A 15,027-nucleotide genomic window follows, 5' to 3' on the forward strand; every position below is an offset into this window, starting at 1 on the left:
ATTTTCTCCAATTAAAAATGTAGTAGTTTTTCTGATTTATGTCTCTTTAATCTTGTGCAGGCATTGCAGGACATTAGGTATACATGGCTATGACCACTGGCCCCAAGGGTATTCACAAAAGTGGTGGCAGAAATGTTGACTCGCATCAGGGAAAAAGTCATATTTGTATCTGAAGCAATCAGATACAAATATGACTGTCTTTTTCTCTGATGCGAGTCAATGATAGGAACCTTAACTTTTTCTTTTCAGCAGTAACTTGGGTGTGAATCCACTTCTGAAAGAGATGGAAAAAATCATGTGAAACCAGGTCAGAAAAATTGCCATTTCTAAAAACTCTTAAATCCCTGAAGTAGACTACCCCATCCCTCACCATATAAACCAGTACCAGTGGTCTCTGAGCCCATTGATATTTCACAAAACTGCTCTTTGGTGGAAACGGTCAATAGACCTTTTTAAACAAAAGTAGAGAATTTTTCTCGTCCTAGACCCCAGGAATCCCCCTATTGGGGTGGATGCCCTCCTTTACAAGTGGCCCAGTAATCTAGTCCACGCCTTCTTTGCCATTGCATTAATTCTGATTGTGCTGAGGAAAATTTGGACAAACCAGGCAGAGGTGATACTGATAGCGCCCTTCTGTCTCAAAAGGACTTGGTTCTTGAGACTGTGCCTCATGGCAATAGATCTGTTGTTCCTTTCAGAAATCCAAGACCTATCTCTGGTGCCAATCCTGCATCCCAATGTGAGGGACCTTCATTTGACAGCATGGCGTTTGAGCGAATGCTTCTAGTGGCAGGGAGTTCTCAAAAAATCTGATCCCTATCCTAATGAATTGTGGGAAGAAGGTCACCACTAACATTTATGCTACAGTTTAGGACAAATTTCTACTTCTTTCAGGGCTAGATCCATTCAAACACTGTTAAACTACTTGTTGTGGCCCTAGGAGCTCTCTTAAAAGGGAACCTGTCACCTGAATTTGGCAGGACTGGTTTTGGGTCATATGGGCGGAGTTTTCGGGTGTTTGATTCACCCTTTCCTTACCCGCTGGCTGCATGCTGGCTGCAATATTGGATTGAAGTTCATTCTCTGTCCTCCATAGTACACGCCTGCACAAGGCAATCTTGCCTTGCGCAGGCGTGTACTATGGAGGACAGAGAATGAACCTTAATCCAATATTGCAGCCAGCATGCAGCCAGCGGGTAAGGAAAGGGTGAATCAAACACCCGAAAACTCCGCCCATATGACCCAAAACCAGTCCCGCCAAATTCAGGTGACAGAGTCCCTTTAACCGTAGGATAGCAGATCACCTCTGGGTAATAAGACTTATTAAAGCAGTAGGTCAATCCAGCATACTAAATCAGCTACCCCCCCTTCCCTGGAACCTCTAGAAAGCCCTGTGTGAACCATTGCCAGAATGCCCATTCAGGGCACTAACCTTTAAAACGGCCCTCTTGGTTATCGCTTACATCAGCCAGAAGGATTGGGGAGTTGCAGGCTCTTTCAGTAAACTAACCTTTAACAAGCTTCTTCCCTAATGTGCCCTTTCACAGTACCCAAGAAATATATCCCTCATTCTGCAGCGCAGCAACTCCAAGAATGAAAAGGAAAGAGAGTTCCACACCCTAGATGTCAGGAGTTGCCTTCTGCAGTACAATAGTGTACATAGTCAATGGCTAATGTCGGGAAATCTACCTCCCTATTGATTCCCGTTCAGGGTTCCAGCAGAGGCCAGACAGAAACTTAAGGATCCCCAGCCTAGATGGGTCAAAACAGGAATTTCCATGGCATACACGTCAGATGGCCTGGATCCCTCTGAAAACTTAAGTGTACTACACCAGGGCTGTATCTATATCCTTAGCAGACAGTGCTAATGCCTCTCATGAGCAGATTTGTAGAGTAGCTACGTGGTCTTCACCATCCACCTTTTTTGCACACTATAGGTTAGACTTGTGTCCTGCAGACCTAGCTTTTGGGAGGAAAGTTCTGCAAGCTGTGGTCCCTCCCTAGGGAATTCCTCTGTAATCTCTCCATGGTACTGTCATGGGGAAGGGAAAAATAATTACTTACCGGTAATTGGATTTTGAGGAACCCACGATAGCACCCTTCCTTTCCTCTTTCTTTTCTATGGTGGTGTTCTACAGTTGACTCACTGGTTGTGGCAGAAAAAAACAAAAACGTAACATACCGTATATACTCGAGTATAAGCCGAGATTTTCAGCCCATTTTTTTGAGCTGAAATTCCCCCTCTCGGCTTATACTCGAGTCATACCCAGGGGTTGGCAGGGTAGGGGGAGCGGGGGCTGTCTACTTATACTCACTTGCTCCTGGCACAGTCCCTCCAAGTCCCTGGCTGCCCGGCGCCCCAGCTTCTTCCTGTACTGAGCGGTTACATGGTACCGCTCATTACAGTAATGAATATGCGGCTCCACCTCCCATAGAGGTGGAGCCGCATATTCATTACTGTAATGAGCGGTAACGGTGACTGCTCAGTACAGGGAGAAGCAGCAGCGCTGGAGAAGCAGGGACTGCACAGCGCCAGGAGCAGGTGAGTATAACGGGGAGGGGAGCGCAGCGCTGCGCGATATTCACCAGCTCCTCGTTCTCGGCGCCGCTCCGTCTTCAGCGTCTTCTGCAGTGACGCTCAGGTAAGAGGGCGCGGTGATGTGGTTAGTGCGTGCCCTCTGCCTGAATGTCAGTGCATAATACGTTGAAGATGGAGCGGAGCCGGAACGAAGTCAGGTGAATATTGAAAGTGCCGGGAGTCTGAGTGACGGAGAGATGAGTGTGATTTTTTTTTTTTTTTAATCGCAGCAACAGCAAATGAGGCAAGTGTCTGTATGGAGCATCTATGGGACCATAACGTTTGTGCAAGTGTCTGTATGGGGCTATAATCAACTTTTGTGCAGCACTATATGGGGCAAGGGTCTGTATGGAGCATCTATGGGGCCATAACATTTGTGCAGCATTATATGGGGCAAGTGTCTGTATGGGGCCATAATCTTCTTTTATGCAGCACTGTATGGGGCAAGTGTCTGTACAGGGCCATAATCAACGTTTGTGCAGCACTATATGGGGCAAGTGTCTGTATGGAGCATCTTATCGGGCCATAATCAAGGTTTGTGCAGCACTGTATGGGGTAAATATCTTTATGGCGCCTCTTATGGGGCCATAATCAACATTTGTGCAGAATTATGTTGGGCAAATGTGTCTATGGAGCATCTTATGGGGCCATTATTAACCTTTATGCAGGATTATATGGGGCATATTTTAATATGGAGCATCTTATGGAGCCATCATAAACTTTATGGAGCATTATATGGGGCTCCTGATTCAATATGGATATTCAAAAACACTTAACCTACTGATGTCTTAATTAATTTTACTTTTATTGGTATCTATTTTTACTTTTGACATTTACCGGTAGCTGCTGCATTTCCCACCCTAGGCTTATACTCGAGTCATTAAGTTTTCCCAGTTTTTTTGTGACAAAATTAGGGGGTTGGCTTATACTCTGGTCGGCTTATACTCGAGTATATACGGTATGTATGAGGAGTAGGGCAGTAATTATACAAGAGTATATCCATTATGCCTAACATGTATTGTGTGTATGTATGTATCAAATTAACCAAACGAAGTACCTCTCATACTTTGTAACCAATGAGAGGCTCTGCCTTTTAACCCCTTAATGACCGCCCATACGTCTTTTTTACTGACCTACGATATAAGAGAATAGCATCCCCATACAAGTGACAATCCAGCGACTGTTGGCTGTCCAATATAGCTGACAACTTGCTGCATTAGCCAAGATCAGTATTAGCACTGTACAAATCTATTTAACCCCTTAGGTGCTGCTGTCAATAGTGACTACATCATATAAATGGTTAACCGAGTGTGGGGGCTTCTTTACCCCAATTGGCACCCTGAGATCATGATTGTGTGGCCCTGATGTTTGCCATGGCAATTCACGGCCTGATAATGGCCTTTGTCCGCTGCCTACAGTGACCTGTTCAGAAGTTAGCGACATTTAGGTGGTGAAAATACACTTTTTCATTCCTGTCATGTCAGTTTGCATTCATTCCTGAACAGCACTTAAAGGGTTAATAAACTACCTGACTGAGGTTTTCGATGTGGGGGGAGCGCTGTTTTAAAAATGGTATCACTTTTCAAGGTTGTCCAATATATAGGACCCCCAAAGGCACTTCAAACCTGAATAGGTCCTTCAAAAACATAAATTTTGTAAATTTCCATGATAAAATTAAAAATTACTGCTACAATTTTAAACCTTCTTAAAGGCTAACAAAATAAAATAACATTTTACAAATGGTGCTGATGTAAAGAACAAATGTGGGAACTGTTATTTATTAATGTTTTGCTGTGGTATGACTATCTGGATTAAAAGGATAATCATTCAAAGTTTGAAAATTGCAAAAAATGTTTTACATTTATTACATTTCTGATTTTTTTTAAATAAATAAACACAAAACATATCGACCTAAATTTACCATTATCATAAATTACAATGTGCCACGAAAAAAACAATCTCAAAATCACTGGGATTTGTTGAAGCGTTCCAGAGTTATTACCACATAAAGTGACACTGGTCAGATTTAAAAATTTTTTGCCCGGTCACTAAGGGTTTAAAGCTGTAGGTTTCCTGACTTTGGGGGCAGATCCCCTCTGTCTCCATGGGGCTGTTGTGGGTTCTAGAAAAGTAAATTATCGGTAAGTAATTTTTCTTTTACAAGAGGGACTATTTCATTTAACCCCCTTAAGCCCCGAGGGTGGTTTGCACGTTAATGACCGGGCCAATTTTTACAATTCTGACCACTGTCCCTTTATGAGGTTATAACTCTGGAACGCTTTAACGGATCCCGGTGATTCTGACATTGTTTTCTCGTGACATATTGTACTTCATGGTAGTGGTAAAATTTATTCGATATAACTTGCGTTTATTTGTGAAAAAACTGAAATTTGGCGAAAATTTAGAAAATTTCGCAATTTTCCAACTTTAAATTTTTATGCCCTTAAATCACAGAGATATGTCACGCAAAATACTTAATAAGTAACATTTCCCACATGTCTACTTTACATCAGCACAATTTTGGAACCAAAATTTTTTTTTGTTAGGGAGTTAGAAGGGTTAAAAGTTGACCAGCAATTTCTCATTTTTACAACACCATTTTTTTTTTTAGGGACCACATCTCATTTGAAGTCATTTTGAGGGGTCTATATGATAGAAAATACCCAAGTGTGACACCATTCTAAAAACTGCAACCCTCAAGGTGCTCAAAACCACATTCAAGAAGTTTATTAACCCTTCAGGGGTTTCACAGGAATTTTTGGAATGTTTAAATAAAAATGAATATTTAACTTTTTTTTCACACAAAATTTATTTCAGCTCCAATTTGTTTTATTTTACCAAGGGTATCAGGATAAAATGGATGCCAAACGTTGTTGTACAATCTGTCCTGAGTACGCTGATACCCCATATGTGGGGGTAAACCACTGTTTGGGCGCATGGCAGAGCTCGGAAGGAAAGGAGCGCCATTTGACTTTTCAATGCAAAATTGACTGGAATTGAGATGGGACGCCATGTTGCGTTTGGAGAGCCCCTGATGTGCCTAAACATTAGAACCCCTCACAAGTGACACCATTTTGGAAAGTAGACCCCTTAAGGACCTTATCTAGATGTGTGGTGAGCACTTTGACCCAACAAGTGCTTCACAGAAGTTTATAATGCAGAGCCGTAAAAATAAAAAATCTTATTTTTTCACAAAAATGATCTTTTCGCCCCCAATTTTTTATTTTCCCAAGGGTAAGAGAAGAAATTAGACCACAAAAGTTGTTGTACAATTTGTCCTGAGTGCGACGATACCCCATATGTGGGGGTAAACCACTTTTTGGGCGCATAGCAGAGCTCGGAAGGGAAGGAGCGCCATTTGACTTTTCAATGCAAAATTGACTGGAATTAAGATGGGACGCCATGTTGGTTTGGAGAGCCCCTGATGTGCCTAAACATTAAAACCCCCCACAAGTGACACCATTTTGGAAACTTGACCCCCTAAGGAACTTATCTAGATGTGTTTTGAGAGCTTTGAACCCCCAAGTGTTTCACTACAGTTTATAACGCAGAGCCGTGAAAATAATTTTTTTTTTTTTTTCGCAAAAATTATTTTTTAGCCCCCAGCTTTGTATTTTTACAAGGGTAACAGAATAAATTGGACCCCAAAAGTTGTTGTCCAATTTGTCCTGAGTACGCTGATACCCCATATTGGGGGGGGGGGGGGGGGGAACCACTGTTTGGGCGCATGGCAGAGCTCGGAAGGGAAGGAGCGCCATTTGGAATGCAGACTTAGATGGATTGGTCTGCAGGCGTCACGTTGCATTTGCAGAGCCCCTGATGTACCCAAACAGTACAACCCCCCCCACAAGTGACCTCATATTGGAAACTAGACCTCCTAAGGAACTTATCTAGATGTGTTGTGAAAACTTTGAACCCCCAAGTGTTTCACTACAGTTTACAACGCAGAGCCGTGAAAATAAAAAATCCTTTTTTTTTCCCCCACAAAAATGATTTTTAGCCCCCCAAATTTTTATTTTCCCAAGGATAACAAGAGAACTTGGACCCAAAAAGTTGTTGTCCAATTTGTCTCGAGTACGCTGATACCCCATATGTTGGGGTAAACCCCTGTTTGGGCGCACGGGAGAGCTCGGAAGTGAAGGAGCACTGTTTTACTTTTTCAATGCAGAATTGGCTGGAATTGAGATCGGACGCCATGTCGCGTTTGGAGAGCCCCTGATGTGCCTAAACAGTGGAAACCCCCCAATTATAACTGAAACCCTAATCCAAACGCACCTCTAACCCTAATCCCAACTGTAACCCTAACCACACACGCACCCCTAACCCTAATCCCAACTGTAACCCTAACCACACACCTAACCCTGACACACCCCTAATTCTAATCCCAACCGTAAATGTAATCCAAACCCTAGCCCTAACCCTAGCCCTAACCCTAGCCCTAACCCTAATGGGAAAATGGAAATAAATACATTTTTTTTAATTTTATTATTTTTCCCTAAGGCTAGGTTCACATTGCGTTAGGGAAATCCGTTTAGCGCTAGTGGATTGCGCTAACGCAATGTCTTTTTAGGTGTCGCGTTTAGTGGTCGCGTTAACGACCCCGCTCTGCAAGCAGTGTCCGAGGCGCGCCACAAAAGAACGGCACCTTGCTAGCGCGAGCTGAAAATGGCACGCTCTAGCGATGCGCTACACCCGAAAATCACATTGCTGTCAATGGGTGTGCTAACGGACCCGTTGCACGGCGTTAATTGTGACATTTTCGCCGTGCAACGCTGTCCGTTAGCGTTAACCCATTAACGCAATGTGAACCTAGCCTAACTAAAGGGGGTGATGAAGGGGGGTTTGATTTACTTTTATAGCGTTTTTTATATCAGATTTTTATGATTGGCAGCCGTCACACACTAAAAGACGCTTTTTATAGCAAAAAAGTTTTTGCATCTCCACATTTTGAGACCTATAATTTTTCCATATTTTGGTCCAGAGTCATGTGAGGTCTTATTTTTTGCGGGACGAGTTGACGTTTTTATTGGTAACATTTTCGGACACGTGACAGTTTTTGATCGCTTTTTATTCCGATTTTGTTTGTGAGGCAGAATGACCAAAACCCAGCTATTCATGAATTTCTTTTGGGGGAGGCGTTTATACCGTTTTGCGTTTGGTAAAATTGATAAAGCAGTTTTATTCGTCAGGTCAGTACGATTACAGCGATACCTCATTTATATCATTTTTTTTATGTTTTGGCGCTTTTATACGATAAAAGCTATTTTATAGAAAAAATAATTATTTTGGCATCGCTTTATTCTGAGGACTATAACTTTTTTATTTTTTTGGTTATGATGCTATATGGCGGCTCGTTTTTTTGCGGGACAAGATGACGTTTTCAGAGGTACCATGGTTATTTATTTCCGTCTTTTTGATCGCGTGTTATTCCACTTTTTGTTCAGCGTTATGTTCATAAAGCGTTGTTTTTTGGCTCGTGTTTTTTTTTTTTTTTCTTCTTACGGTGTTCACTGAAGGGGTTCACTAGTGGGCCAGTTTTATAGGTTGGGTCGTTACGGACGTGGCGATACTAAATATGTGTACTTTTATTGTGTTTTTTTTTTTTTTTTTTAGATAAAGAAATGTATTTATGGGAATATTTTTTTTTTTTTCTTCTTTATTTAGGGATTTGTTTTTTTACACGTGTGGAATTTTTTTTTTTTTACTTTTTCACTTTGTCCCAGGGGGGGACATCACAGATCACCGATCTGACAGTGTGCACAGCACTCTGTCAGATCGGTGATCTGACATACAGCCGGGCAGGATTAGAGCTGCAGCTGCAGCCTGATCCTGACCCGGAAGTGCTCCCTGCAGGACCCGGATGCAGCCCCGCGGCCATTTTGGATCCGGGGCCTGCAGGGAGCCCCCTCCCTGCGCGATGCTTCCCTGCACCGCCGGCACATCGCGATCATCTTTGATCGCGGTGTGCCGGGAGCGGTCCGTGACCGCTCCTGGCACATAGTGCCGGATGTCAGCTGCGATAGGCAGCTGACACCCGGCCGCGATCGGCCGCGCTCCCCCCGTGAGCGCGGCCGATCGCATATGACGTACTATGCCGTCACTGGGAATTAAGTCCCAGGTCACCTTGATGGGATAGTACGTCATATGGGATTAAGGGGTTAAAAAAAAGGTTATTACGTGGTGGAAACCCACTTTGTAACTTTTTTATGATGTATTTCACAGTTAGAGTAGGTACAAGGTGTAAATCTTTAATCCGGTTTTTAACATCAAGATGAGTCAGCAGTGAAAACTGAGCTGCCGTGAGATTAAATGTTCCTGTGCAAGCAATATTTTATTCTATGTATAACAGTACTTTTCCACTGGAAAAATTTTGACACTGATCAAATTCAGTTGCTAATCTGGAAACAAACCTAAATCTTCTCCTCTTCCTTTGTTGAGGCTTCATTATACTTCCTGCTGCAGGGATGATTTATGTGGCTGCTGGGGCCCATGGCCGTTTTAGGTGGTCTGTGGTGTATTGGCTCACTTGGCTGCATATAGAGGTAGACACAGGAACACAGTCTCTTTATATCTTCGACTGCTTTATTAAAAGTACCGCATAAACCAGTGCAATGTTGACAAAAACAAACCTGGCCTAACAGAAAGACAAAAACATAATGCATGTCACAGTCCTTGTTGCTACGGAAATCCGCCCGCTTCAGGAACAAACAAAACTTTCAGTTTTCCTTAACATGAAACCATAGCTCCAGAGCTAAGCTCCTCCAGGCCCACCTCCACCCTGAATGCTCTAGAAGCCTTGTTATTTATCCTCTGGACATCACAGATCGGTGATCTGACAGTTTGCACAGCACTCTGTCAGATCACCGATCTGTCTCAGAGCACTGCAGCCTTCACAGTGCCTGCTCTGAGCAGGCTCTGTGAAGCCACCTCCCTCCCTGCAGGACCCGGATGCCGAGGCCATCTTGGATCCGGGCCTGGAGCAGGGAGGGAGGTAAGGAGACCCTCGCAGCCACGCGGTCACATCGTGTTGCTGTGGGGGTCTCAGGGAAGCCCGCAGGGAGCCCCCTCCCTGCGCGATGCTTCCCTATACTGCCGGCACACCGCGATCATGTTTGATCGCGGTGTGCCGGGGGTTAATGTGCCGGGGGCGGTCCGTGACTGCTCCTGGCACATAGTGCCGGATGTCAGCTGCGATAGACAGCTGACACTCGGCCGCGCTCCCCCCGTGAGCGCTGCCGATCGCGCTGGACGTACTATTCCGTCCTTGGGAAGTAGGGCCCACCGCACATGGACGGAATAGTAGGTCCATTGAAGAAAGGGGTTAACCAACAAGAAAATGGAGTCAAAGCACACACAGTTGACAGCATGAGAAACACCATAGGTAGATTGTAAAACCCAAAACAAAAACTCAGCAAATCCACAAACATTTTTATACCTGCGTTTTTGCTGCGGATTTCACTGACTCAGTTGAAGTCAATGGGTGAAAACCGCTGCTGAAACGCACAAAGAATTTACATGCTGCAGAAAAAAAAAACAGCAAATACTCAAGGAAATTTACTGATCATATGCATAATACTTCGGGATTGTCATTGTATTAGCTTGCATAAGGATTCCATCGCGTTTTTGGCCCATTTCCACATTGGGGGGTGGGGGGGAGGGGGGGGTGGAAAGCACATCAAAAACGCACTGTGTGCCCATAGCCTTACAGAAAAAGTGATACATTTCTGTTCCATATGGATATACTCTTTGGCTGTATCCAAACTTGGTGGATAATTTTCATTATTCCTCTACACCACAACGGTGAAATCTGGCTAACTTTTGCAACAGTGAGTCCCAATATAATTTGCTTTCAGTCTGGCCATTTTTTTTTTTTATACGTCTTGATAGGATTTCGAAAGCCCAATTCACTCGTACTGTAAAACCTTTGCGGTTTCTCACCTAGATTTGGCCTTGAGGAAATTGCTCTGGGGCTGTAACTTTTTGGTCTGTATTACATTTCAAATCTCAGCAAGACCATGAGTATTGCTTTGTTGGGTAATAAAACAAAACGTCGGGCGAGGAATTGAGGCCCAAACAAACAACAAAATATGGACATTTTTGTGTGTGTGTGTATATATATATATATATATATATATATATATATATATATATATATATATATATATATATATATATATATATATATATATATATATATATATAATCTTTCCTATGTAAGGCCAATCCCAGAAGCATGAATCGTGCTTCCAAACTATATAAAATAAAACCTATCAATGAAAGCCTGAACCTTACTAGTGTAACAACAATAATCTGCATCCATGCTAAACAAATGATAAAAATACACACAAAATAATGACAATGTGACACAAGAATGATAACTCTGGATTAAATTGATTGTAGGGTGAGCTACTGCTCATCCATGTATAATATCCATAAAGCCGAGTGACCAACACATACATGTTAATCCTTAGAACAGCTAATCCATCCGAAAAGGAAACCAGTAAGTCCAATAAAATATACACCCCAATCTGGATCATGGCCCTGACAAACTAAACGCAGAACATAAAGATGGCCACAAGAAATCAGTGAGTTACTAGGATACGGAGTATGGCAGATTGTTCCCCCAACATGAGTTTCGCATTAGCTTCTTCAAGGGGGTGGTGTTTGTTTGGCATGTATAGATTGTTTAAGCAAAGTCATGTTCAGACTTTCATTATTGTTAGGTTTTCCTCCCACTGATTTGTAGAGTTACTTTATAAATATTAACCATATGGAATTATGTTTTATGATGTCTGTAACAGGCTGTGGAATTTAATGGAGCTATGTCAGCGAGTAAATAATATAAAATGTTCTACTATAGAACAAAAGGTACACATTTGTGTATTGGTTAATTTTTAACTTTTGTGTAATGGTCTGCTTCTTTGTAAACCCATTGTTTACAATGAGCAGCCCAAAGTGAGTAGGACTGTACTGTAAGCAGATGCAACAGTTCCTATTACGCCACACACCAGTGGTGAGAGGGGTATTTACTCAGCCGTCGGCATATTGTGCACTGCAACTGGTTGCTATGGGCAAGATTTTCTTTTCAAAAATTCCATAAATTTGAGTGTGCACCAAAGCAGTGTGATCCTATTTAATCCATGCATCCATGAATATATGGTACATGCAGATAAGGATTCAATGTGAGCCATCTTTATTGGCTTTTCAGGGCCTAAACATTTACATCCAGACTGGTGATGCTGACACGCTGGAATAGAATAGTGTAGTTATTAATAGTTGTCTGCTAGTACATTGGCATTGCCTTCAAACTTCTGTGTCTACAATGCTGATGGTAGTCACACTGAATATATGTTACATGACGACAGTCTTTGAATTTAGTCTGTTTATAGACTGTTGGTATGTGTGTTTGTTCCTGTATGTTGCTTCATAAATGCTTGCGGATATCACATCATGTGCTGTACATTTGTTATATTAAGGTGCACTCCAATATCCCCAGGCTATGCCAAAATTGTCTGCTGTATGCGAGTCCGATAGGCTCTACATAAAACAGATATCGCGTCACATTTATCAATAGTGTCTAATTCTTAGGGCCCCATACACATTAGACAAAGGGCACGTCAACAAACAGATATTGATGGGTTCGGCCCATGGTCTAATGTATATGTGGGCGCCAGCCAATGGATGGTCAGGAGATACTGTATGTCAATCGCACATGTCAGATTTTAGACTGCCGATCACATTGTTCTCGCAGAGATCTGCCGGTGGCTTTATGCGTTCACATGGAGAATGCAGGAGCTCTCGGTCCAGAAGGTTCTCCTGTGTATGAGAATGTCAGCTGAGAGGGCTGTTAACAGAAGAATAGCTCAGCAGACAGCCATCTAAGGCTAGCCTTAGACAGCGCAAAATTGTACTAGACAGACCTAAGATGTGCCAGATTTATCATAGTGGTTTATACGGTTAGATAAATCTAGTGAATTTTAGACTAAGTTTACACCACCTATTAGTTGGCTTAGAAGGAGAGAAGAAAAAGTGTGTATTCCAGCTCCTTAAAATTTCGAGAGTCTTTATTGATCCATATAAAATATAAAATGGTACAGATCCTTGCACAAAGTGGGTGCAAACAGATGGAAAAGACGACGCGTTTCGACCTAGAAGATCTTAGTCATGTCTACCCTCAAATCGACATTAAAGACCTTTTATATAGTGCTAGATAGCCAATAACGGCAAGATCCCTGATCACATGATTTTACACAGGTCCTGGTGACTCATAGCGCTATACATGGTGGATAATTGTAAGCATATATAAAACAGTTATTATCAAAATATAAAAGAAACTTTTAGCAATAATGGTACATAATTTTGTTTTTCTTATTTAGACCAGTAGGGGATCTTGTTTGCAGGTTATAAATCTAAAACGCCTTTCTTGTTAAGAGGCGTCTCCTAATACCCCCCTCAATTGAAGCATCTAACTAGTTCAATACCCTGAATAGATATTGCTTATAAATTATTGCCATGGCAAGTGACAGTGTTTGGCAACCATGGAAATGATCTTATTACCGACATTAAAATTACCAATATCTCATATGTTCGGATATTCTGGTTTTTAATTTCCTTGTAGTGCACCCTACATACGAAACTTTGCATTCTGAGCAGTTAATTTTATAGACTACGTTTTTAGAATGACAGTTTATAAATTCCTTTATATAATAACATTTAGAATTATCCAAATTTGTGAATGTTTTATCTGGTTGGCTGGATGCACCCGTACTGCAAGCAGGAGTGCCACATTTATGAAAACCCCTACATTCCAACCAGGTTTTTGATTTGGATTTAGACTTAAAAAACTCAGGGAGACTACATTGCCAATAGTGGGAGCTCTCCTGGCTACCACATTAATGCCATCTCTTACTCTTACTATACCTGATAATATTTCATCTTGTTCTAATATTGGTAACAGTCTCTGAATGATGGATTTAATCTCACTAAAATGGGGACTAAATTGTAGACAAACATATGGTTTTTCTTGTCTATTTTCCCCATTTTCTAGCCTGGAAACGCTCGGTTTGAGTAAACATTCTCTCTTTATTTTCAACTATATCTCTGGCTCTTTTTAAACACCATTTTGGGTATTCCCGTTTTTTTTAAGCGCACCTCTAGATTGTTGAATTCTTCTTTTTTATCTGTTTCCTTACTACAGTTTCATTTAAGCCTTGTAAATTCCCTAACCGGTATTGATTTTTTTGTATGTGCTAGGTGACTGCATCTAGCATGTAAGACTATTCCCACTTACAGGTTTGATATGCGTTTTACTAGTTATGAACTCACCACTATAGCCACTCTGCTCCAAATCAAGAAATGAAATTTTGTATTTATCACATCTATGAGTAAATTTCATTCCACAATCATTATTATTTAAGTACTCCATAAATTCTGGTATGGCAGACACATCGCCGCACCAAATTATGAGCGTGTCGTCAATGTATCTACCATACCAGAATATGCTAGCCATGAAAGGATTGTCTGTAGAGTAAATATATTTCGACTCCCAAAATGCAATGTTTAAATTTGCCAAAGATGGAGAGTATTTAGCCCCCATAAGCACTCCCGTTTTTTGCATATATATTGTATTAGTTGGCTTACTTTACAGGAATTTATGCTAAAATTTCGGTGAATTTTTTTGCTACACGATGTTGCAGGCCTTTTTCGATTTTTCCGATCAACTACGTCCCATTTCAGCAATTTCACAACCCCTGACTGGACAAGGCATAAAGAAGTATCTAAAACTCATAAAAATCTGTTGTAAGTCATGGAAGTTTTTAGTCTCAGATAACGCCAGAATTTGACTTGCTGGATCACCCAATAAAGAATAGTTGGTGGCCCATGGGTGGCACTCTCAATTCACGCTTGCTAAACTTCCATAGCGGTAAAAGCAAGGCCACCCCTCCCTCGTTGCAGCACTAGCACAGTAGCCTCTACTACTATAACCCTACGGGCCTTGTAGTCCAATATACAACTCAAACGTACTGAGCCTTTTCATAAAGCCATTTATGTAATATAGGTGATTTCTTTACTTGACCATTTCAAAGGGTGTAATCATGTTCTATTTAGGCCATGTTCACACAGTGCGTTTTTTACTGCGGAACCGCAGCGGTATTGCCGCTGCGGTTCCGCAGCAGTTTTCCATGCAGGGTACATAACAATGTAACCCTATGGAAAACAGTCACTGCTGTGCACATGGTCCGTAATTTCGTTTAAAAAGCCGCGCAGAATAGCTGCGGCAAAAAAGGAGCATGTCACTTCTTTTTCCTGAACCGCAGCGGTTCTGCACCCATAGACCTCCATTGTGAGGTCAAAATCGCAGTAAAACCCGCAGATCAAAAATATATCTGCGGGTTTTACTGCGATTTGATGTGCAGAACCGCTGCAGCAGGAAGTGCGGGGGAGCGGGC

At 41.9% G+C, this 15,027-nt stretch overlaps 1 protein-coding gene across 2 annotated transcripts in view; it reads left to right on the plus strand.

Moving 5' to 3' along the window:
* FAM117B (family with sequence similarity 117 member B) overlaps positions 1 to 15,027 on the plus strand; it is a 68,585-nt gene that overhangs the window by 18,407 nt on the left and 35,151 nt on the right. The gene's annotated exons all lie outside the window — the stretch shown is intronic.

Source organism: Ranitomeya imitator, chromosome 7 (genome assembly GCF_032444005.1).
Source record: "Ranitomeya imitator isolate aRanImi1 chromosome 7, aRanImi1.pri, whole genome shotgun sequence".
NCBI classification, from domain to species: domain Eukaryota; kingdom Metazoa; phylum Chordata; class Amphibia; order Anura; family Dendrobatidae; genus Ranitomeya; species Ranitomeya imitator.